The following is a 26,528-nucleotide window of genomic DNA, read 5'->3' on the forward strand; positions in this document are numbered from 1 at the left end:
AGTGATTTATTTTTAAATTTCATTTTGCCCTCACAATGCCTGATAAAGTAAGTATTCTGGTTTTAATGACTGCCAGCTTCCCTACTCTCCCCATTCCCATCTGTGTCCAAATCTGACCAACCACAGAAAGCCAATATGCTCCCAAGCCAATCACATAGGCTATCCCACTTTCACTTAGTCCACCCTCAGCTTCCCTTTGACAACAGCCTCCAATCAGAGTATTCCTGAAGCATTTCCTTTTTTACTATAAAGCTTCCCCACTTCCCTGCCTGACTTTGAGTCTCTGCCAAATACAAGTGATGGTAGCTGAATCCTTTGCTATAGCAAGAGATGAATAAGTATCCTCTCTTCTCATTTGGGTGAGTTTTATTTCCATGTACCAGATGTAATTTCAACCACTATCCAGTAAGGCTTAGAATTCCAATGAAGTAATTAATTGCTACTTTTCTTAAAACCAGCTTTTGGAAAGCAAAGTTTTCTAGACAAAAAGAAGAAAGAAAAACATTTAGAAGTGTTCCATCACCTCAGATAACTTGGGGTGGCAAATAATGGTAAAATAAAACTGCAAATCATTGCTCTAATCCTTAAATTGATTTGTGTTCTGGATTCATAGTTGAAGGAAAAGATCCAGAGCCAAATGACCTTTTATATTGTATTTCTTGGTTCCATTCTACAGCTGGTATTATTACAGATTAAAAGAACCAGCAGTGCCCAGATTTAACTGCAGATGTATGTTAAAGCAAAGTGTTTTCCAGCTCTCTAATGGCTCTCCCTCTGTTAATGGAATGAGACACAGAGGAAATTAAAAGCAAGCACCTAAATATTTCTAGTAAAAACAAGGTGCATAGGCAAATACATAAATTTAGAAAAAGTGTTTAAAAAGTATCAGTGCATTGAGGTCTGATTCTGACAGAGTGGGAGTCGTTTTCCAGCCTTTCCCAGTACTTTGACTTCATATTAGGCTACTGTGGGCCACTCAGCATCTGATCTATTTCCAGAAGCTAGTGTTTATTTCTCAACTGATGTTTCTGGGGAAATCAGTTTCTCCAGCGTTTATGAGGTGTCCTCCAAAAAATAGAGGGTAGCCTCTTTTCAAATGAAATGTGAGCAACTGGGTTTTGCACAACATTGTACAAGCTTTTAATATACAGGAAGATGTGACCTGAAAATGTTTCTGAACATTTTCACAGTCCATTTCATAGGATTAGAGCTCAAAGAAACATAATTGAGCTGATATGTTTTTTTTCTTGGCAGCCATCTTAAAGCCTTAATGTATTTCCAAGTTCCACTGCAGTGAAGATACAGATACAGAATGCCAACTCTGAGAAAGCTCTACGGCGTTATACTTTTGAATTTTTGAGCTCAGATAGGTGAACTGAGGTTGGTTCTTGCATAACAGTGTAAAACAGTGATTAAAGGCTGTAGACATGGGATCAGCCTACTAGGTTCGAAATGCTGGATTTGCTGCTCTGTGGCTTGAGGCAAATTTTTACTCACTCCATTCCTTAGTTTGCTCTTCTACTGAGTTATTGAGAGGTTTAAGTGAGTTAGTATACGTAAAGTGCTAAGAATGTTACCTAGCTCATAATTTTCATTATCTTCAGAATAGTTATTAATTACTATTTTCTGGGAAATTTGAGTGAGAAACCAAACCTAGACTCACTCTTTCCTTCCATTCATTGTAAACACATTTAGTTTTTGATGATGAGAGAAACCTGGGGTCAGAAAATGAAAGAAAAAAATCGTGTGATTGGGGAACAGTATCAAAGAAGGTGGGGGTTCATAGGCAAGTCATACGCTTTGATCCCTTAGCACTCTTACCCCCAGTAAGGAGACAAGTTAAACTCTCTCCCAAATGAATACCCACTGTGTTGTATCTCTCCCCTCAGTCTGTCCCCCACTTGTGTAGAACTATGCTGAGAATTGGAGCAAGGTGCAAATTGCCCTCTGCCTCCTCCCTCAGAAAGCTCTGGAACCATCTCAACCATAAGTCTAAGAGGTTAATCTCCCTACTGCTGTGTTTGCAGTTAGGTCCCTCGCTCAACGGAACAGTGACTCATTCTTCTATTGCTATGTCTTGATTTATAAAGATGCCTAATAAAATGGTTATATTTTAAGTCAGCAAAACTTACTCTAAAATATCATAGTTTAAAATATCATAGTCTCATTGTTTTCCCAAGGGTCTTCCTTCACATTACTACTGCATCAGGATGAATGTCGTTTCCAAAAATTGAGAGTTCTTTGGTCTAGTACTCTACTGAAATCAGCACTAACTTCATAATCTGACTTATTCAGTTTCAATTTTAGGTATAGGATTAGAACTAATGAGCAATATTTGAATTACTTTTTAGAGATACTGTACTATAAAAATTCTCATCCTCCTAACATCTTGTAAGCTATTTTTGTGGCTACCTGGACTTTAAATACTTTCTTCACTGGAAGTTAATCCATTATAGCTATTAGCTTCTTGTTCTGTCAAGGTACAGAAACTAATAAACCTTGAAAGATTTAAAAAGCTACAGATTCTGAAGTTCTTTCATCAAGTTTGTTTGGCAGGTTAAATTACTTATTAATATCAGAGAGTAGTTCATCCCAATAGTGAAGGGTCACCTTCAGTGTCTCTGTAAATAATTATGTGATTCTAAAATTGTGCAGTTGAAATTCCTGTTTTTAATCATTCTGCTCCCTTCTAAGGATGTATCAAGGCAATAAAATAATTTCAAAGGTGATATTTTTAACATCTCCAGTTTAATCATTGCTCATGGTAGGAAGAAGGTCAGTAACCATATTCAAAACCATTTTTAAAGCAGCTACTTAATTTACTTAACTGTTACTTCTTTTTCATCCTTTCTTTCTGGTCAACTCCATTTTCTAAAGAAGATGTTTCATACATATTTCTGTGTAAAACTTCAAAATATTTCATAAATACTTCTGTGTAAAAATGTGCATTTGTACTTAAATTTTAACAGTTAAGTTAGCCTTCACTGAAGAATCGACTAAGTATATCCAGCTTCTTCACCTTTCTCTGTTTTATATTTCCTTTTTTATATTTCCTAAGTGTAATAAGCATTTGAAAAAGAGTAAGTCATGCTTCTTTTCATCACAAACATAGGATACTAGCAATTTTTTAACTTCATCCATGACTATAATTTTGTTTTTGTTTCTTTGGCTCTAAGGCCTAAAATCTAAAACAATAATAAGACATGCAAAAGCACCTAACACATTGCAGGAGTGTAAAAATTTACAAAAGAGTATGTATTTACAAACTATAAATACAATAATTCTCTATAATCATATTTACATTATTCAAGCAAAACGTGGTATTTCAAACACTTCAGTCTTCATTAGAAGTTACTCTGAAGGTAGATAAAAAAAATAAAATGGGGTGTTATACATACCCAGTTTAGTTCTTTATAGCAATATGATGAGAAAGGAGATAGGGTTAACAAGCAAATTTATGTTTGTACATTCCCAGTTTCCCCTAATGTACATAGGCTGATCTTCATTACTAGGAAAAAAGCAAGACTATTCTCACTATAAAACCAGAATCCATGTTCTACTGAGAACCACAACGGATATGATTCTTGCCTTCACCTTCAAAGATCAATTTAAGCATATTCATCTTCTTATGTCTCCTCTTGGAATTTTTTCTTTTTACTATTCCCTTTCTTATAACTTCTACTGAGTCAAGTGGGAGTTATTCTGTCAAATCAGGCAGATTTCTCTAGGTCTAACATTGACTTATTTTTCCTCTCACCCCATGGACATTCTCATCAAGCTGATGCATCTACCTAAAGTTATACAGTGTTGCACCTTTCTTCATTGTAAAAGGGTCTGAGCTCACAATAAAAGTCTTTAAAAGGTTATAAAATTAACAAGTACATTACTAAGTTAATTTTAGAATGTAATATAATGATCTTAGGAATTCAAGACTTATGAGGCATTTGCCCTCAGGTCTACAAAAAGCTAAAAATTTATTTCTAGAATGATAGACTACATGGCTTATAGTTAACAAATAATTTCAAATTATGCCTTTACAGAATGAGAAAAGTATACCGAAACTTATATTCCCAACAGCTTTATAGTACTGAAAAAAATCAATCTATAGAAAAGATTCCTGAAACTTTTATTTAGCAGCTATTTAAACTTCCTTATAGTGGATCTATAACTACTGAATTAACTTGCACGTTTGAGATTCAAACTATACAGTACTAGAGAATAGACAGTTTAAAAAAAAAAACCTTCTATATAATTCAAGCTCAAATGTATTGAATACTCAAATGTGGCCCTTAAATTACAAATACAGTCATAATGGTATAATATTATTTTAGCACTTCAATCATGATTGTGAAATTTACATTCAGTTTTACCTAGACAAAATTCTGCAGGATTCTATATAAACCTTGATGAAACTACTTACAAATCAGTCAATATCACAGCAGCTTATGTTGGTAACAATTGAAACGAAGCCTAGGATCTCAGACTCATAGCATAGTATAGAAAGGCACTAGAAAACGTGCTAAATAAAAACAAGTAATTCACATTCTCCTCCTGTATGAGATTCCTTGTTCATGCATACCTGAGTGTCACTATCCCTGACCACCCATGGCACAATTTAAAAATAATGACTTGGTGTCATGGCTAGGTCTACAAGGACTAATTCAGTTTTAAGTAATGATGAAATGTGTGATCTAGAATAAACGTCAATGGCATTTTTTCCCAATATTTGCTTTGGTGAGAAAATAAGGCATCTCTTTCTGAAATTCTGAGGCCAAAAAGAAGACCAATGTTAACCAACAATAAATTTATCATTTTTGTAGTCACCTCAGAAAATATTGGCAAAGCAAGTATAAAAGCCTCATGAAAGCTTAAAATAGGGTATAGTAAATGGAAAATCATCTTATATGGATAGACCAAGACTAGAGATATCTGAGCAGGTAGAAAAGTTACTTTGTATTACTATGCTCTAGTGACATACAGTGAAACACTGGGACTGAGATTCAACTGTATTCAAGACCACGCTGAGAATCCATTGGTACTCTTTGTGTTTTGAATTTTACCTCAGAAAGTGGAAAAGAAGACTTATATACTAAAAGGGAATTAAGGGAAATTTGAGCTAATTACAATGTTTGGTACTAAGATGATTCCTGATTTTTTTTAAAAAATTGTAAAAACAATTGTGGCATTTGTGAGAAAATTGGTAAAATTTAAACAATGATTGGATCTTTTCCAATCTATTCCAATATTAGGAAATTTTCCAATATTAGGAATTTATTATTTGGAATAATTTGTAATAAATTATTATTCCAAAAATTTAGAAATTTTTGGAATAATAATGAAAACATGGTATCTTAAAAAAAGGACTATATATTCAAAGAAACATACTGAGGATTTACAGATGAAATAATACAACATCTTAGATTTCCTCAGAAATGGCTTAAAAAGAGGAGATAGGTAGGAGTGTAAATAACACAAGATGTGCCAGGTGTTGGTAATTGTTGATGATGGATAATGGTGAAGGATTTTATTATGCTTTTCTTTCTATTTCTAGATATAGCTGAGTTTTTCTACAATAAACTAAAAATAAATGTAAGAATATATCAACATGATATAAAATATTCAAGTAAAGTTTTTGAGGCAAGAAAATCCAACTGTGTTCCTTTAGTTGTCAGGTCATTTGCTAAATGTTTTGAGTCATTTTAAATCAGACAAAATGTTATACTGGAGGTTTCATGCTTTTAGCACATATTCTGTTGGTAGAGAGGTTTTCACAGGAGCCAAATTGACTTTGTTGGGGGTAAAAACTTCTATATGTCAGTACTTTTAATGTTGTGTACATCAAATTATAGTAAAAAGACAACTAAGGGGGGCGCCGGGTGCTCAGCAGGTTAAGGCCTCTGCCTTCGGCTCAGGTCATGATCCCAGGGTCCTGGAATCGAGCCCCCACATCAGGTTCTCTGCTCAGCGGGAAGCCTGCTTCCCCCCCCCTCTGCTTATCTCTCTGCCTACTTGTGATCTCTGTCTGTCAAATAAATAAATAAAATCTTAAAAAAAAAAGACAACTATGAATAAGATGCAACTCTTCTATTTTCAGGAATGATACAACTGCATTATAGTAAACCAGGTTTATGTTCTACCATCATGTGGGGTTCTCCCATTCCTTCATTTTGTTATGGGTCATTCAAAATATCTTAAAAAATCAGTCATTTAATCATTACTACTCAAAATATCCAGTGAGAGATCTGAGCTAGGAAAAACTGGAAGATACTGAATATACTGCATTGCCTTGAATCCATTTGTAACTTGTAATTTTCATAAAGCACATATACCCTGGGTGTGCCTTAATGTGGATAAATTCATTTCATTTTGGTTGAGCTGTATTTTTGTCAACTAGGGCTGCCATAACAAAACAGACACCACAGACTGGGTGCCTTAAACAACAGAAATTTATTCTTCCACAGTGCAAAAGCATGTGGAAGTCCAAAATCAAAATATTGGCAGGGTTGGTTTCTCCCAAGGTCTCTGTCCTTGGCTTACAGACAGCTGCCTTCTCTCTGTGTCCTCACATGGCCTTTGCACATGCAAATCTCTGGTGTTTCTTCTGCTTCTTATGAGGACATTGATGAAATTATGGTCCCACCCTTATGACCTCATTTCACATTAATCACCTCAATAAAGGCCCTATCTCCAAATGCTGTCACATTGAGAATTAGGGCTTTAATATATGAATTTAGGGGGTACAATTCAGTACCTAACAAGCTGCAAAGTGTTGTAGCTTTTTCCCCCTGATAATTCAAGAGAATGACTGGGGAAAATTAATTTTTCACATAAGAAAAGTCTTTCCAAAGAAAATCATGACTTTCAAAAGGTCCACTCATTGTAAGTTTAGTAACTGGAATACTGTCATTTAGCTGGGATCCAAGCCCTCTGGTATCTGTCTCAGCCTGTTCCACACACAGCCCCTCAGCCCTCAGACATCAGCCACCACTCACTTCTAATTCTAGAGGTTGACCCCTCCCACATCTGCTGGTAAATATTTTAAAATGTGCATAGATTTGTGGCCCAAATTTTTGAAATTTACAGATGGCAAATACACATATGAAAAGACGCTTCGCACGATATGTCATTAGAGAAATGCAAATTAAAACAACAACAAGATACCACTATACACTTGTCAGAGTGGCTAAACTCCAGAGCAGACAACACCAAATGCTGATGAAGTGTGAAACATCAGGAATTCTCATTCGGTTCTGGTGGGAATGCAAAATGATAGAGTCATTTTGAAACACAGTTTGGAGGTTTCCCACAAAACTAAACATAGCCTCTTACCATATGATCCAGCAATCATGTTCCTTGGTATCTACCCAAAGAGCTGAAAATGTATATCCACACCAAAACCTGCACATGTGTGTTTACAGCAGCTTTGTTCATAATTGCCAAAACATGGAAACAACCACGATGTCCATCAGTAGGCGAATGGATAAACTGTGGTGAATCCCGGTAATGGAGTGTTATTTAGTGATAATAAGAAATGAGCTAGCAAGCTATTAAAAGACATAAAGGTAACTTAAATGCACATTATTCAGTGAAAGAAGCCAGTCAGAAAAGGTTAATTATTGTATGAGTCCAACTATATAACATTCAGGAAAGACAAAACCATGAAACAGTAAAAATATCAGTAGTTGCCACAACTTAGGGGGAAGAGAGGAATGAATAGGTGAAGTACAGAGAATTTTTAAGGCTTTGAAAATACTTGTGTATGATACCATAATAATGGATATTTGTTATTATATACTTGGCAAAACCTACAGAATATAAAACACCAAGAATGAATCCTAATCTAAACTATGGGCTTAGGGCAATTATAAGATGTTAATGTGGGTTCATCAGTTATAAGAAAAGTATCATTCTGCTGAAGCATGCTAACGCGGTAAGCTATGCTTGTGTGGAGACAAGCTATATGGGAATTCTCCATACCGTCTGCTTAATTTTGCTATGAACCTAAATCCGTTCCTAAAAATAAAATCTGTTTTAAAATAACAATAATAAAATTTTTAAAAAATAAAGAAAAATTTTAATCCTATCTTTCACATACTGTGTGATTTTAAGCAAGCTCGTTAATATCTTTGTCCAGGAGTCACTGGCTGGCTCAGTCAGTTAAGCATCTGCCTTTGGCTCAGGTCATGATTTTGGGGTCCTGGAATCAATCCCTGCATGCCCTGAGTCAGGCTCCTTCCTTCTCCTTCTTCTTTCACCTCTCCCCCTCTGTTCATGCGCTCTTTCTCTTGTTCTCTCTTTCTCTATCTCAAATAAATATGTAACATCTTAAAAAAAAAGAAAAAAACTTTTGTAGTCCACTATACTTACCTATAAAATGCAGCAATAAAGGCATGGCCTGTCGGAATTATTGCACATAAGTAAAAATGAAAAAAAGAATGATTTTACAGAATACTTTCAAATACTGACTTATACTAAATTGGATGAGAGGCTTTCAGCTCAGACACTAATGAAAAACAAAATGAAAAACAAATATTGCAGGACGCCTGGGTGGCTCAGTTGGTTAAGCGACTGCCTTCAGCTCAGGTCATGATCCTGGAGTCGTGGGATCGAGTCCCTCATCAGGCTCCCTGTTCGGCACTTCTCATGCTCTCTCTCTCTCAAATAAATAAATAATATTTAAAAAAAACCCAAACAAATATTGCATATAGGAGGCCATTAATTCCTATATACTGCTTCTCTAAGGGGAATCATAAAAATGCTTATTTCAATTAATTATTTTATAGATTCCTTAGATCTATGTTTATTTAAGTTTGCTGAATTTAAGAAAAAAAATTACTGCTTTGATAAGACAATATATACTCATGATACAAACTTAACTAGAACATCTATGGTGAAAAGAAATTCCTCCTCCCTCCTTCATCTAAGTTCTATCCCTAGTAGTAACTACTGTTACCAGTTTTGTATGTTTATGAAATGTTTTAGTGCTTGATTCTGGGAGTATTATCAGTCAAATTAAAAAATCAGTATTGTACAGATACTAACCAGTTCGAATAGATTTGGCCTTAGCACTGCACTAAGCATCCTGGATTCCCCCAGGTATTACACTGGCCAAAGGTCTGTAGGTAGGTAAGTGATGTCAGAATAGAAACTAAACAGTCATTACCCATACTCTGCACTAGGTGTGTATTCGTTAAAGGGAGAGCAAAAAGGAAGTAGTGAAGGTATATGGTATCTATTTCAGATTTTCCAGAGCAAAATTTTTTGTATTGCAGATATCATACTTAACTATAAGGTACATACATATAGTACTTAAAGAGCTACCCAGAACCACAGCTAGGATTTTGCCCATATCTATGTAATCATGATTCTAAAATCAAAGGTTTTAAAATTGACTAATTGGGGCGCCTGGGTGGCTCAGTGGGTAAAGCCACTGCCTTTGGCTCAGGTCATGATCTCAGGGTCCTGGGATCGAGCCCCACATCAGGCTCTCTGCTCAGCAGGGAGCCTGCTTCCTCCTCTCTCTCTCTCTGCCTGCCTCTCTGCCTACTTGTGATCTCTCTCTGTCAAATAAATAACTAAATAATCTTTTAGAAAAAATAAATAAATAAAATTGACTAATTAACCTTATTATTGCTGATACCCTGAGTAAAGATTTCATTTATTCTCTTGCCTAAAATTAATATTTTCTAAGCTCTAAGAATTTTTACTTTAATTTTCGTTGTTCTGTATACCTGTCTTCCTCTCTTGCCCCCTCCCTACCTTCCTAAGAACTGTCATTTTCAAGGATATTAGGATGAAACTTGCTGTACAATCACATTTTTCACTTTTTCTAACTTCAGAAATGTAGCAGTCAATGAGAATTTTGGACAGTTTTTCTTTAATTTCGATCATATATATGACTCATTCTGCCTTCTCAGGCCCTTTCAAGAACAGGCTCAGAAGTAAGGCTCTTTAGGTCTGATGTATTTCAAGTCTCATATAATGCAGTGTTCACTTTCAAGTATATTCATTCAAAGTTTTCTCTTTCTATAACTCAAAGTCAAGAGAGGTATTTCTATAAAAGAATTTCCCAAACTACTGCTTCTAATTCCATATGAATGCAATGAGGAGGTGGTAGGGAGAAATGCCCAAAGGAGGCACCTTCTGCACAGGATAAAACAAAATAAAATGTCAAATCACATTTGTCTTCCTCTTTTCCTTTCACCAACTTATTGTTAAGCACAGATATTATTAAGCATAGATATTAAGCACAGATATATTAATTATTATTAAGCACAGTCTTTAAGCAAAGACTCCAGAGTCAGTATATGGTTCCAGAGCTTTCTGTCTTTCAAATAACTTATGTTAAATAGTGTGTCCACAAGACAGTATGTTTGAGTGTTAAGTGGGGTAGCTGGACACACTCCAACTTTCACCGACTAATGGATGATCCCGGGCATCCATTCTCTAAGCTCCAGATCCAACTTCCATAAAATCATCATAATATCTATTTTTAGGGCTATTTAGAAGATTAAGTGATATGTGTAAAACTTAAACACATTAACTGGAAGTAATATTTACTATCACTGACAAATGTATGTTTTTGATAAGAGAGTTTTGCCCCAGAACCTCATTCCCTCTTCACTACACTTAAGAATAAACCAAAGAGGTAAAGGATCTGTACTCTGAAAACTATAAAATACTCATGAACAAAATAGAGGAAGACACAAAGAAATGGAAAAACATTTCATGGTCAGGAATTGGAAGAACAAATATTGTTAAAATGTCTTTGCTATTTAAAGCAATCTGTACATTAAATGGAATCCCCATGAAAACGCTATCAACATTTTTCCCAGAGCTGGAACAAACAATCCTAAATTTTGTGTGGAACCAGAAAAGACCTTGAATAGCCAAGGGAATGTGGAAAAAGGAAACCAAAACTGGTGGCATCACAATGCCCAACTTCAGGGTCTATTACAAAGCTGTAAGCATCAAGACAGTATGGTACTGGCACAATAACAGACATATAGATCAGTGGAATAGAATAGAGAACCCAGAAATGGACTTCAACACTATGGTCAACTAATTTTCAACAAAGTAGGAGAGAATATCCAATGGAAAAGATAGTCTCTTCAACAAATGGTGTTAGGAAAATTAGACAACCACATGCAGAAGAATGAAACTGGACCGTTTTCTTTTGCCATACACAAAAAATAGACTCAAAATAGATGAAAGACCTAAATGTGAGACAGGAATTCCCCCCAAATCCTAGAGAAGAACAAAGACAACAACATCTGTGACCCTGGCCACAATAGCTTCTTTCTAGACATGTCTCCAAAGGCAAAAATGAGCTATTGAGACTTCAAGATAAAAAGCTTCTGCACAGCAGAGGAAACCAGTCAACAAAACCAAGACAACCAATGGAATGGGAGAAGATATTTGCAAATGACATTTCAGATAAAAGGCTAGTACCCAAGATCTATAAAGAACTTATCAAACTCAACATTCAAAGAACAAATAATCCAATCAAGGAATAGGCAGAAGTCATGAACAGACATTTCTCCAAAGAAGACATCCAGATGGCCAACAGACACATGAAAAAATGCTCCACATCACTCAGCATCAGGGAAATACAGTCAAAACCACAATGAGACACGACCTCTCACTAGTCAGAATGGTTAAAATTAGCCACTCAGGAAACAACAAATGCTGGCAACAATGTGGAGGAAGGGGACCCTCTTACACTGTTGGTGGGAATGCAAATTGGTGCAGCCACTCTGAAAAACAGTATGGAGTTTCCACAAAAAAGTTAAAAAATAGAGCTACCCTACAACCCAGCAATGTACTATTAGGTATATACTCCAAAGTTACAAATATATATATTATGGAATATAACTCTGCCATCAAAAATTAAATCTTGCCATTTTCAAGGACCTGGATGGAACTAGAAGATACTATGTTGAGTGAAATAAGTCAATCAGAGATTGCATGCATATATGGAATTTAAGAAAAAAAACATGAAAATTGGAGAAGGGAGAGACAAATAAAACAAGTTGTAATCAGAGTGGGAAAGAGACCATGAGAGGTTCTTAACCATAGGAAACAAACTGAGGGTTGCTGGGGAGGATGGGAGTGGGGAGATGAGGTAACGGGGTGGTGTGCATTAAGGAGGGCATGGGATAGAATGAGCACTGGGTGTTATATACAACTGATTAATCACTGAACTCTACCTCTGAAACTAATGATACATTATATGCAAATTAATTGAATTTAAATTTTAAAAAAGAATATATACAAATATTTAAAAATGGTTTTAAATTTGGTATATGAATTATATTTGTAGCAAGGAAGGTGGAAAACATCATGATAGAGTCATGATTACTAATTTAAGGGGAAAAAATCAAAATTTGAAGTGGCATCTTCTTTAATACTAGTGATAGAATGATAAAATTGAAGGAACTTTTTCAGGAGGGAAATGAAGAGCAAGAGATATAAAGTGATATGTCTAAGAAAACAAAAATAATTATTGGTAAAACATTCTACAATCCCAGATCCAAGGCTCTCTGATAAGCTTTTCTCCTCTCATCATAGATTTGTATTATCTGTGAAATACTAATGCTGGAGTCCTAGGTTATGGGCAATTTAGCAGTGGAAATATGTGGGAACAGGCAACTGTGACCAGCTTAACTCACCTCATACCACATAAGTAACTCTAAAGAGTAGTTCTGGTGCTTACCAAGCTTCTAAGGTGCTCAGCTTGGAAATAGATGCCCAACGACTTGTATCTATAAATAACATGAATCCAAGTAAGAGGTGATTCCCTCCCCCCTTTTTTTGCTTCCATCATTAACATTTTATGTATTTTTGTTGTTGTTACTTTGCTGGACATGAGAAGAATACCTTTCAAAAAAGAAATTTGGGAAAATTATTATCAGGTCTAAAGATGACATTTATTGACTGAATGTTAAACTGGACAGTTAATGAATAAAGAAATGAGACAGCTTTGTTAATTAAATACTTGTTGTCTCTGTTCTAAAAACAAATACAAATTCTTTAAGTTATAACTGATGTCTTAAAATTAAAGAAAAATGTTTTTGAAATAAATGTGCTTCTAGCCTGTATAACTTACTAATTTATGAATCAAACATTTCTTCCCAAATTAAATAAGGCATCTTGATATTCACATTTCAAAAGTTGAGAACTTTAAAAAATGTAAATAAATATAATTAAATATATCTTGTTTACAAATTTTGAATTTTTCCCCTTAAATTAGTAACATCTGGCAGCTTTATTAATCTTCAGTATAGACAAGCAAGGCTCTCTAAGAGCATATTTGTCCCTGTGTATTTATTCAATGTAATTTATTCAATGTAATGCATACTGACAATATGACAAAAGATATGTAAAAGAATTTTGACATTCATCTCCACATTATGTAAACACTGAGAAAGCTGAAACTTCCTAGAGAAGGTCTAATTCAGACAGGATGCCCAACAGTTACCAACTTCTGAGGAATGAAGCTCCTATTTTTATACAATGGACCACGGGAAAATAATACTGAAAACTTGGCAATGCTTTACGTTCTCATCTTGGCTTTTCCCAAGCTCTGTACTGTAGGTAAGTCCTTTAATATTTTGGAGCCTATAATGTACAAAATGAGGAAGTTGAAGACATCATGGGCCCCCAAGTTTCTACTTCAAAGTCCCTTTTAAAAATTGATTCAAAATCTTTTTAATCTAATTTTAGACTTACATAAGTGTTCAAGAATAGTACAAAGAGTTTCCTTATACCTCTCATGCTTCCTCTAATGTTACTACCTTGCATAACCATAATAAAATTATCAAGAACAGAAAAGTAACACCAGTACAAGACTAATTAAACCACAAATCTTATTTAAATTTTACCAAATTTCCATGCTCTTTTTCTTTTACAAGATTCTACCCAGTGTCCTTCTTTACATTCAGTTGTTATTTGTACCTGTTAAACAATCTAGGGCAGTACTCAGTCTTTTGTTGCCTTTCATGAAGATGACACGTTTGAAGAATATTGATCAATAATTTTGTAGGATGACCCTGAACTGGGGACTGGATGTTTCCTCATGTTTAGATTGAGATTATGTCTTCTTGTTCAAAGTACCACAAAAAAAAAAAAAAAAAAAAAAAAAGATGTCCTGAGAAGGAGTTCATGATGTTGATATGTGTTATTCCTGGTGATATTTACCTTGATCACTTGGTTAAGATGGTGTCTTCTGGATTTCCCCACAGGAAAGTCACTCTTTCCTTTAGAAGTTTGTCAGTGTCTTGGAGGACATGTTTGAGATTATGCAAAACTTTTCCTCATCAAAATTTTCTCCTAATTTTCCCTAATTTTAGTATATATCTGGTGATCTTCTCTGCGACAATTATTGCTATATTGACTGACTTATGAATATCCTTTATTTCTCTTATTCCTCCCCATACATATTCTTTAGAATTTTACTGAAAAGAAGATCTGTGATGTCTCCTCCATTTCTTCATTAATCTGATTATTTGTTTCAGTAAGTTTCCACGAGCATTTATTTTATTCTACGAGTTACATTCCAATGTTCTCATTATTTATTCTATTGAAAAGTTGTTCCAGCTTTGACCATTAGGATTCAGGTTGGTTTTGTTCCCTCTTCCTTTCTTCCCCGTCCCTTCCTTCCTTCCTTCCTTTTTTAATCTTCTTACTCTCTGGGACCAGAAGTTTCAGACTACTCATTCTGGAATCAAGCATTCCTTTAAGGAGCTCTAGTTCTTTTATTGGAGAATGGTGTTTATAAACAAAGATCTGGGAGCTAGGTGTGCTCATTGTTACCAGGATGTCATGGCTTCTAGGCCATGTCCACAGATAAAACTAAGAAATAAATGTTTGTGTACTAACCCCATATGAGCTTACGTGTATGTATAGCCCACAGCTATTTTTCTATTTATCCATCAAAAACCATGAGTTTATATAGATGCCTCCAATTCAACTCTGACACCACCTGGCTCCTTCTAGTCTTCTTCCTTTCCTTATTTGTAATTTCCCTCAAATGAGAAATCTGGCTCTCATTGTGTTCACGCTATATTTTCTAATTTGCTCAGTGTTAACATACACATAAAATAGTTTCAGAATTTCTAATCATACCCCCATGAAAAACATTTAAGGACAAGAGTTCATTTTTTATCTCTAGCCTGACATTATCCAGTCATGATACTGTTTTCCACAGGTACTTATATCAGTTCTTGATTTCCCCACTCCGTTTAGTTTAGATGTGTTACTCATTTATAATACAGTTAGCTTCATTTGTAATACAGCTAGGTTCATTTGTTAGTATTTATATTCCATTTTGGGTTCTTACCACATCCCTTTTAGTTTTAAGTGTTTGTTTATTTGGGGCACATATGAATAGTAATAGGGTCATTTTTTATTTTTTATTTTTTTATTATAGGTTTACTTTTTTATTATAGGTTTATTTTTTATTTTTTAATTATTCTTGCAAAGTAGTTTTCTTTTTAAATTGTTGACTAATAAAAATTCTACTTATTAAATGGCAAGTTTCCATTTCCCTTTCTATTTTCTGTACTAATTAAAGTCATAGAAAATTGCAAAAAGATATTCCAGCATTCCAGTCATGATCCTTGGGTCCTGGGATGGAGCCCTGCATCAGGCAGCCTGTTCAGTGGGGAATCTGCTTCTCCCTCTCCCTCTGCTCTTCCTGCCCCTGCTCTCGCACTCTCTCTCTCAAATAAAATCTTTAAAAACAAAAATCCATGTGTAAATGGGCCTACAGAGTTCAAATCCATGTTGTCCAAGGGTCAAGTGTATAAGTCTATACATATGAATACATAGATAATATAAACACAGATATCGATGATACAGATATAGATATCAGGGATATTTATGTTCTGTTTTCATGCAAAGTCCATGAAAAATAGAAGCATACTTTAAAGATAAGCAGTATTTACAGTCAATTGCCATCTTTTATTCAATATGCTAATTATGTGGTTTAGCACGACCTATAAGTAAGAAGAGACATGATGCTTGTTGGGCCTTTTGGGGTTTGAAATGCAGTATTTGCCACATTTGAGTGTGATGCTTTGGCCCATTTACCTGGCTACCCATTTTGAATAAGGTTCAGAGTATAAAATACTCTGCAGCATTTCCCAAGCTCAAATGCAAGGTATTACACATATATATCATTACATTATATCTTCAGGCATTATAATTAAATGACAAAATGGTATTCAAAGTGTCTGCGACAAACTCAGGTGTTATATAGATCCATGGAAAACTATGCTATAAAAATCACAGCACAAGTTTTGGCATGAGGTCATGCCTTCCTATGCTTAAAAACATTTCCTCTATTTGAAAAGCAACTGGGCCCTGGTAGACACTTAACACTGACCATGAAACAGCAAATGTTTATGTGACCCACAATGCCTATTATGACTTGAGCTTTATATGATTCCTCAAATTATAGAAATTGGTAGGCAGAGCAGCCTTACATTGAAAAATAAAAATAGTATATAGAAGCCTGAACAATTCTGGAAGACCCTAGGAAGCTGCATGAAGAGATGGCTGAGACTCCCATGGTTTCTACTGCTTTGCTGCCTCTACCTCCACCAACCTTTAGAGCCCTATGGAAAGTTCTCTGTAATTAGTTAACAGATGAAGTAGTATGGATCTGTTCTTAGATGAGTCCGTTGGTGCAATCGTGCCAGTGAGAAGCAGATTTACAGAATTACAGTCATTCCCAGGGCTATTCTTGATGAAATCCTCCCAGTATTTAGAATAAGGTCAGTTAATACATCTGCTTATCCACATCACATAGGGGAGAAATCCTGAGGCACAAAGCTATATCAATTTATGGGCAGTGCCTAATAATTGGCAGCTCAGAATAGGAAAAAAATGGCATCAGTAGACTTAGAACTAGGAATTTGAAGGGAGAGGTAGATGGACAAAATACCAAAATGACTGCGGGTGAAGATGTTTGTATCCAAATACATGCTTACTCAGATCACATGGAAATAAACATTTGTGTTACTCCATCAGGTCATGATCCCGATCAATCTACTGTGGGAGAGTCTTTCAATAATTAAGTGGAAGAAATTTCCCATTCTTTAGGTATCACTTTCCTAACCACTCTACTGCTCTCCCAATATGCACAGAGGACCAATATCATGAACTTCTTATTCCAAGGCTGATTTACTAAAAGCACTGGCAGGTGAGTGTCCACCTGCCAATAGCAGAAGCCAACGTCCTGCCCGCAATAAGCCACCATCTGATGAGACCAGGACACCACCACCCTGTGGTGACAAGTTCATGGTAGAGGCAGCAGTTTTTCTTCTATGGAAGAGAAATATATTCTAGATAAGAATTGTCTTCTCTGCCTATGCCACCCCAGGCTTTCAGAATGACTTACTCATCACCATATGACACTCAGCATTGCTTCTGATTAAAACAAAACAAACAAATAGATACCCCCCACCCCAATATCATAAAATGATGATAGTATGGCAATCAACTGCCTCTGGCAGGATTCATAAATTTGAGGGTGTATCCCATCACCCAGACACAGATAGCTTGATACAACAGTCTAACGGCTGCTGAAGATGCTGTAATAGTACCCATGAGGAGATAATACGTTGTGAGACTAGAATGCTGTCTTTTGAGATATGCAGCCAATATGTGGTGTCATCTTTCTCAGCATTAGAATGCATGTGTTCAAGAATAAAGAGGCAGGGTAAGAATGGCTCCTCTAACTTTTTCACCCAATAACCTACTTGAGGAATTTCTACTTCCTACCCCTTGCAGCAAACTCAGTAGATTTTAGGTTTTTAATGCCCAAGAAGGAATGTTATATTAAGAAACACAATCAAATTTGGTAATTTGGAAGCTAAAGCTATTTCTCATCCATGATAGTCTCTGATGCTGTGCTGCTGAAGCAAATGACAGATGATGGTGGTATATGGGACAAGGTGATTAGATTACTCCAAGCCAATTGAAGCAGTAAGGTATGTAGTTGGAACCAAAGGAATTCACGAAGATTCTTAATAGTTCTTTACTCAAAAGATCACCAAATACTCAGATTATGTGGAGATAAACATTTGGGTGATCCTTTCAAATAATGAAACTCATTCAGTAAGATGCTGAAAGCAATTGAATAAAAATTGGAATAGGATGTGAAAGAAGAAAGAACTATCAATACAAGCCTAATGTGTTCTAATCCACAGAAGCAGGCCGATATCAGCTAGGCTTTACATTGCTTTTTCTCCATCAATTACTTAATACTAAGAACACTGATAAGGGTTAATAGTTTAAGTTTTAGGTGACAGTATTATGAAACTGAGACACATTATGATTATATAACAACTGATAGGACTTGTATGTCCTCCAAGTTCAGATAAAGCTTTCCATTTGGTTAGAAGGGAAAAGTGGATATGTCAAAGGTATGATAGACTATGCTGGTATACTCTCCGTTTGTCCTTACAAACTCACTCTCCACCCGCTTTGTGCCTCAGAATGCTAATCCCCATGGGCCACATAAACTCGGTTACCTTGTCCTCTGACTTCTGATTGGTGTGGGCCAGTAAGAGGCAGAAGCTCAGAGAGAAATCAGAAGGAATCAAAATCAACTCTATCTCTGCTGGGCAGTCAATTATCCGTACCATAGCCCACAGCTTCTGTTAGCTGTTTCCAGAGCTACTGGTCTAAACAGTTTCTGATAATTACTAGCTCTATTTGCATCTTTGGGTCTAGTGAAGTTAATAACTTCCAATCAACTGTTTCTTTACTCAGGAGTCTTCTTAATTCTGCTCACATATTCATAAGAAGTTATTTTATCAAAATCTCCTCTATCACGCGTCTATGAATATCATCTGTTTCTTACAGAGAAACCCAGCTGATTCTGTAATGTATGTTACAAATATATCTCTAATTGGGAATTTCTTAATATTTTTACTGGTATTTGATGCACTTATAATAAAATGTTCTTAATGTATTTGCATCAAATATCATTTTCCTTGCAATTTCAACTTTTTTTTTAAGATTTTATTTATTTATTTGACAGACAGAGACCACAAGTAGGCAGAGAGGCAGGCAGAGAGTGAGAGGGAAGCAGGCTTCCCGCTGAGCAGAAAGTCCGATGCAGGGCCCGATCCCAGGATCCTGAGATCATGACACAAGCTGAAGGCAGAGGCTTTAACCCACTGAGCCACCAGGCACCCCTCAACTTTTTTTTTTTTAAAGATTTTATTTATTTATCAGAGAGAAAGCACACATGCACACAAGCAGGCAGAGTTGGAAAGAGAAGCAGACTCCCCGCTGAGCAAGGAGGCGGATGTGGAACTCAACCCCAGGACCATGGGATCATGACCTGAGCTGAAGGCAGCAGCTTAACTGACTGAGCCACCCAAGCCTCCCTCAATTTCAACTTTTGTATTAATGCTCAGAAAGCCATTTTATCCTGATGTCATTTTTAAAAAGATTTGTTTATTCTTTATGAGAGGGAGAAAGAAAGAACAGGCAGAGGGGCAGAAGAAAGGGAGCGAGAATCTCAAGTAGATTCTTTGCTGAGCACAGAGCCCACATGGGTACTGATCTCACAACCATGAGATTATAACCTGAGACCAAATCAAGAGTCTGTTGCTTAACTGACTGTGTCACCCAGGTGCCCCACTTAATGTTGTTTGAATATTCATCTGTGGGGCACCTGGGTGGGTCAGGTGGCTAAGCATCGGCCTTTGGCTGAGGTCATGATCCCAGAGTCCTGTGATGGAGCCCCATGTTGGGTTTCCTGCTCAGCTAGGAACCTGCTTCTCCCACCCCTACTCATGTTCTTTCAATCTCTCTCTCTCTCCCAAATAAATAAAATCTTTACAAAATAAACAAGTAATCATCTATACTCCTTCTAGTACAGTTATAGTTTTATCTGACAATAAATATTTCATCCAATTGAAAAAACTATATAAAGTAAAAATAGTAAGGCAGAAATCTGATTTTCTTTCTTTTATTTTCCAAATGGATCTGGTTACTTACCAAGTATTTCAGCAGTTACCATTTATCAGATTATTATGTTTTGGGATGTACTCCTTGTTTTCTCATAGGGTTATTGGAAGAATCAAGTACCACAGTAAAGAAATCTTAAAGAAATAAAAAATATTACTCAAAAACGTTTAACTGATTGGCCCCCCAAATGACCCTTTCCCTTTTTAAAGCAAGTGAATATCTAAGTGATCCAACTCAAATTATTATCTATTTATTTAACTTGAGAATTTTGTTCAAATTTCATAAAAGTGGACCCCTCAGTTTTTCACTTTGCATACCAGATTCATGCATCTCTAGAATAACTGAATATTGTTTTATGACCTTGAAAGATAAACATAAGTAGCACATATTCATTGAAGGATTAAATAAAATATATAGTCTGCAGATTAACTTGGTTCAAAATTAAGCTTCAGTTAGACTATAAATCAGAACTAAAATTATAAAGCAGAGTGGGACATGGAATGGAAACTGAAATGCTTACTTACATTTTAAGTGGTAGTTTTATCATACATTCATCAAAAAGATCTTACTCTATATAATAAGAAAGTTTAGGGAGGTGACAGCTGAACTTCCCAACACAATTTCTCTATGCAAAGAAGTATGTGTGAGGCAATCAAAACCTGGTAACCAATCCAGAGGGTGGTTGAGTAAATTTTAGGAATTACTATAAACTAAAATTAAGTGAGGAGAAATTATGGATTGAGTAATAAGAAAATTGTCTGGGGTATATATCGGTGATATATCTATGTAACATAATAATTTCTTTTCTCTATCGGTTGACTCTTTTTTGATTTTGACTTTTGTCTTCTTTTTTGGTTATAAAGTATAGCACTATAAGAAAACTTATTTATCTGTAGAATCTCACTTATTCACTAAAGAACATGTTTTTTTTTTTTCAAAGAAAAATGTATTCACACCTCACATTACCTCATATACTAAAAGATGGTTTCACAGAAGCTATCTGCCACCATGCTGATTGTGTTTGATTCTTTAAGAAGACATCAGCATCCTTCAAACTTATCTAGATGGAGGTAGAATACATACAAAAGAATTTTACTTGTAGATTATTGGGGTGATTAAAATTTCATCAGCAAAATAAAATTTGGGGAAAATATTATTTTAAGAAATGATCTGGATTCCAAGGGTGGATGTCTCATGAGAGAAAAAGACTGATGGGAACTGTGTTACATTTCTGAACTAATCTCCGAAGTCACACACCCAGATCTCATTTTAAAATGACATTCTAACCTCACCTACCTGCACTAGACTCCTCATACCCACTCCATATCCCACTATCAAAAAGGGCTAGGCAAATAAAGATGTTTTTTATTTAATAGACAAATGAAGCCAGTGTTTTGATTCCTGGTAATTATAGTTGCCCAAGGCTTATGTTACTCTTTCAATGTCTATAATTTTGCATAGTTAACTTTTTAGTTAATAAATATCTATCATAAAGTAAAACTTAATTGGGCATTTTACTTCACCTAGATTTAATAATTTAGAAAAGGAAGTTGGAAAAGCAAGCTTCAATCCCATTATGAAACAGATACAAGGCACACAATTAACAAGGTTGTATAGAATTTGTCAGGAAATAACAGAAAACTGTACTCTGAATTGTGCCTGGGGATAAAATTTAATATTCAGAACAACCAAATTCACCAAAAACACTAAGGACTTATTTTTGTTTTATTCCAGTTCAACTTGTTAATTGGTTTTCAAATATAAGTAGACTTATTTCAGTTTAGATCACTTATGGATATAATATACTTTCATCATGTTTGAAGTCCTCACTTGCAATTATGTACATGTTTAGATCCCTAGGATCCTGGTTGAGAGAGGGAGTGGAGACTGAAGTTCAGGGTGTGCTGTTTGTCAAGTCCTGTATTTTGGCACTAGGCTGCACAGAATACATATGGGAGGTGATCTCTTAAATTTGCATAAAAATGATGCCATATGGGCTAGTAGAGTCCCTGATGATGAGACATGATGTTAGAGGAATTTCCTTCAAAGAAAATTGTGAAATAGAAAAGTTACTACTAAAAAAAAAAACAGATGCAGTTTGAACTTTACCTCTGCCACTTAAGGTACTGTGACTTTGAGAAGGTGATGCACCTTCAGTTTCCTCACATAGAAAATGGAAATATCAATTCCTGTCTTGCAGAGCTGCTATGACAAATGGAGCTAATAATCCACAGGAAGCATGAAACACAGTGTCTAATAGAGTAGGGATTACTTAAATAGCCACCATAATACATTCTAAGGGGAATGTTGTCATAAACTTTTAATCCATGGTTCTGTGTTTGGTTTATGATAGATACAGAGCTCTGCAATTCTATTTTTGGTATGTAGTTATATAATTCACTGGTTAAAGCCACAGAAGGAAGAATAAAAGAAAGCAGTATGTTATAATTCAATTCAGGAAAAACACTCCTAAACGAAATACTCCTAGGTATTTGTGTAAGAATCGGTCAGTTTGGATTTTCAAAATTTTCAAATTTTCAAAATTAGTTTTCTAATTTTCTGTGTAGTTCTCAAAATCTAGCCTGGCACAGAAAGAATTGTCTCTGTAAAATCACATCCTGTGATAGCTTCCTATAGGCCTGGGTCTTCACCCGCTAACAGGACCCAGTTAGGGCCTGGCTCTACCCCAGCTCTTGTTGAGCCACATTCTGGTAATCTGAACTGATAAGACTCAGGGTTAAAAATAAAGATGAACTTAAATAACAGCATCTAGAAGATGCATGCTTCCACTATATACAGGTAAACAAACAAACAAACAGAAAACAGACAAACCCAAATATGTGCTTAAAACATAAATCTGACTGAATCACTGCCTCTTTAAATTGTGTACCTCTAATTATCCCTATTGTCTTAAATCTTAATTAATTAGAACTGTTTCACAGTGGAAAATGACATGGCTGCATATTTCTTAATAAACATGAGGTGATTTCAAATATTCCTCTGGCAAATTAGAAATATGTTTCATAGATGACTACAATTTTAATAGCTGCATAATGCAACCCCAGCATTTGAAGACCTTACCAAAGCCTACAAGACGCTTCCTTATCTCTCCCAGCTCATCTTGTATGATTGTTTCCCTTGCTCATTATGCTCTAATTATGCCAATATTTCAGGTCTTCAAAAATGTGTAGCCTTAGGACCTTTGTACAAATTGTTTCTTCTAATGCTCTTCCTCCTACACTTTGCACATATCACGTCTCAGCTTAAATTTCCATTCATGAAGACACCTTTTCTGGCTATCCACTGAATTAACTATCTCATAACTCTCATTGCAAATATAAATCATTTATTTATTCTTCTAATTACCTGTTTTCTTATGACTCTTTCCACTACACTATAAAGCCATATTTGTTACCTTCATTTGTGCCAACCAAACAGGAGTTTCCAATTTGTTTATTAAATGAATACAACACGCTGAAGAGTTTGAATATTTCCGAATTAATACAAATGAGGGTCTGGAGAAAATCTTTACAAATAAATATGCGTTTATGTAGGAAAATATATGAAATAGAGTTAGAAAATAATGAAGCATGATATCATAAAAGGAAACATAAACACTGTGCAACCGATTATGTATATACATGGCTTCCCATTACATTATATTTTTAAATGATAAAAAATAAAAATTTACTTAAATGGCTAATATAATCTGTAAAACCTTTAAAGCAAAGAATCATGCTCTGCCTTTAAGAATAGATGTATATTCAGGTTTATTGCCGAAGAGAATTGTTTAGGTTATACCTATAACTGAAAATCAAGAGGATAACCATTATATACCTCATATAATTTCACAGAAAGGGCCGGAGGCAGGGGTAACAAAAATTTAACAGGAAACATGTTTGAACAATGGAATTACAGGTGATTTTTCATTTTTAATTGATTTTTGCTTGCTTATATGTTCTACAATTTTCTATGAATTTTTGATAAAAGAAAGAGAGAAGAATGATCCTAGCTATGGATGCCTTTGGCACATCCCTCTTTTTTTTTTTTTCCTTCCTACCATGTTTTCCTGTGAGATTCCACCTCTTTAGATGTGTCTTTTCTCACCAGGCATTTTATTTATTTATTTATTTATTTATTTTAGATATTTTATTTATTTATTTGAGAGAAAGAGAAAGTGAGAGAAAGCGAGCCTGAGAGGGGGAAGGTCAGAGGGAGAAGCCGACTCCCCTACTGAGCGGGGAAGCCCGATGTGGGACAAGATCGTGGGACTCCAGGATCATGACTTGAGCTGAAGGCAGTCACTCAACAACTGAGCCTGAGGAGCCCTCACCAGGCATTTCAACAAGTATACCGAGGCACAGTGTTTACCCTCAAGGATCTCACAACAATATATTTTTTAGAGATTTTATTTTTATTTATTTGGGGGAGAGAGAGAGATAACATGAGTTGGGGGAGGGCAAAGGAAAGGGAGAAGCAGACTGACTCTCCGCTGAGTGCAGAGCCCAGCATAGGGCTCCATCCCAGGACCCTGAGATCGTGATCTGAACTGAAGTCATACACTTAAACAACTGAGCCACCCAGATGCCCCATGGATCTCAAAACCATATTAAAAACAAAGGCATATAAAGGAATTTTGATGTACTTTATAAATCCAAGACATGATACAGAGGCAGTGGGAGAATGAAGGCTCTGTGGAGAAGAGTTCTTAATTCTTCAATAACTTCCCCCTTTCTCTGCTTCTCTTCCTCCACGGGTGACTGCATACACAGGGGGAAGGGTGGAGCTTACGTGACTTCTTCAGGGAGAAAAGTAGGTCTTCTAATCGCTGGATGAGGTAGTTTGTACAGCTGTGAGACCACATTCTTAGAAGTGGGCAGCTGGTAGAACTCTCTTTCCCTTTTTCTTACCAATACTTAAATTTACCACTTCATTTGGTAGTCTGGACTCCTCTGTGCTCCTGTTATGGCCCCTCTTGGCTTTGCTCAAGGAGATTTTTCTGTAACCTTCAACCCAAAGTGATCTTACTGTTTAATGGGCCCCCTTAGCAAGTTTTCCATTAAGATACCAGTTACTTCGGGATCATTGTCACTTAGAAACCAAGGGTAGCTGAGAAAGCTGAGCCTCACAGCTCTTCTTTGGAACTAACACATTTGATTTAATGAAACAGAGCCCCTGGGCAGCTTTTCAAGGAAACCACTTCCCAGACTTCCAAATGAGAAGGCAAGAAAACCCTCATTTGTCAGATACACCTCTCCCACTCCAGTCTTTACAATCTATAGCATAAGCTTTAAAATGTAAATATTCTTTTTTTAAATTAAAAGAAATTATAGATCACAACACTGTTTGTTGGAAAGACATTGAAGTGGAAATAATCTTGTTCCTAATATAAACTTTCTTAATACAAGTACTGAGCTAATTATTGTCCTTTCTGTGAGATAGGAAAGAGAAGGTTGCCAGACCACAAAAAGCAGAGTCCAAAAATACGAAGATTCAGAATTGCATTATCTGGAAATTAATGAAATCACTACGGCAAACCTGTTTACGGCTAGTTGACCTGATATTCTGAAGGTTCTTCATAATCCAAATACATCTTTGTTCTAGCTGCTGTTTAGCATGACTCGGTGGCACTTTTTTTTTTTTTTTTTTAAAGAAAAGTTGGCTGACATCTTTATTGCTTGGGTGTGGGGGTAGGGGTTGCTCAAGATCTCTTGGTGGGTGGCTCACTTCCTTTTCACCAATACAGGCTTCTGGCTGCACAGGATGGCGCTGGCTCTGCCTATGCGACCATGTGCCAATCCGTATTTGTTCTTGCAGATCATCTGTCTGATGCAGCTGGGGGTGGCCTCGGTGTTCTTGTTGATGGCCATGGAGAATTCTGGAGCTCTCTCTTCAACCAGACAGAGCCTGTTTTACTCTCCTTCCTCACATCTTCCTCCCCAAAATAAGAACATTACCCTGTTTCCAACCTTCATTCTCAGAGTTGGCAGGGGACCGAAGCAATGACAATATAGTCTAATCTAAGTTCCTGCTATGAAAGTTACAGCAGAGTTTTACAGTATAAACTACCTGTGATCCCAGAAGCATGGATAACAAAGGTTACTGCTAAAGAAAATACTTTATTTAAAATTGAAGTGAAGCATGCTCCATTTCATTTTATTGTGATTATCGTTCCTTATATATTCCTTCATTGAAAAAGAAAAGGGCAAAGTGTCTTCAAGCCATTTAGCAGTTTAATAGCAAGACATTTTTTTAATCTTCTAAAACGTAATCTTAACTGCAAGACATGTGGTAGCCCCCAAGCCTGCAAATCATATCTATTTCGGAAAACTGAATTTACTCATGCAAACTTGAAATGGGCTCACAAGCCTTGCAGTAATTGAAAGACTACTCACAAGCACCCACTTGCCCACATGCCCAGTATGGCTCCTTTTGTTCTTTAAGAGATATTTAAATCTTTGGTCTAACTTTTTCCTTGAAGACCTACTTATAATAAATTGTGCTTGAAATTTTATCTAGTTCTTATCCACATTACACGA

General features: G+C 35.8%; 1 pseudogene; it reads right to left on the minus strand.

The window, feature by feature from the left end:
- Positions 1-6,110: 6,110 nt before the first annotated feature.
- Positions 6,111-25,859, minus strand: LOC101683417 (annotated as a pseudogene).
- Positions 25,860-26,528: the final 669 nt, after the last annotated feature.

Source organism: Mustela putorius, unplaced genomic scaffold, assembly GCF_011764305.1.
Source record: "Mustela putorius furo isolate JIRA1106 unplaced genomic scaffold, ASM1176430v1.1 tig00000224_pilon_pilon_pilon, whole genome shotgun sequence".
Classification (NCBI taxonomy): Eukaryota; Metazoa; Chordata; class Mammalia; order Carnivora; family Mustelidae; genus Mustela; species Mustela putorius.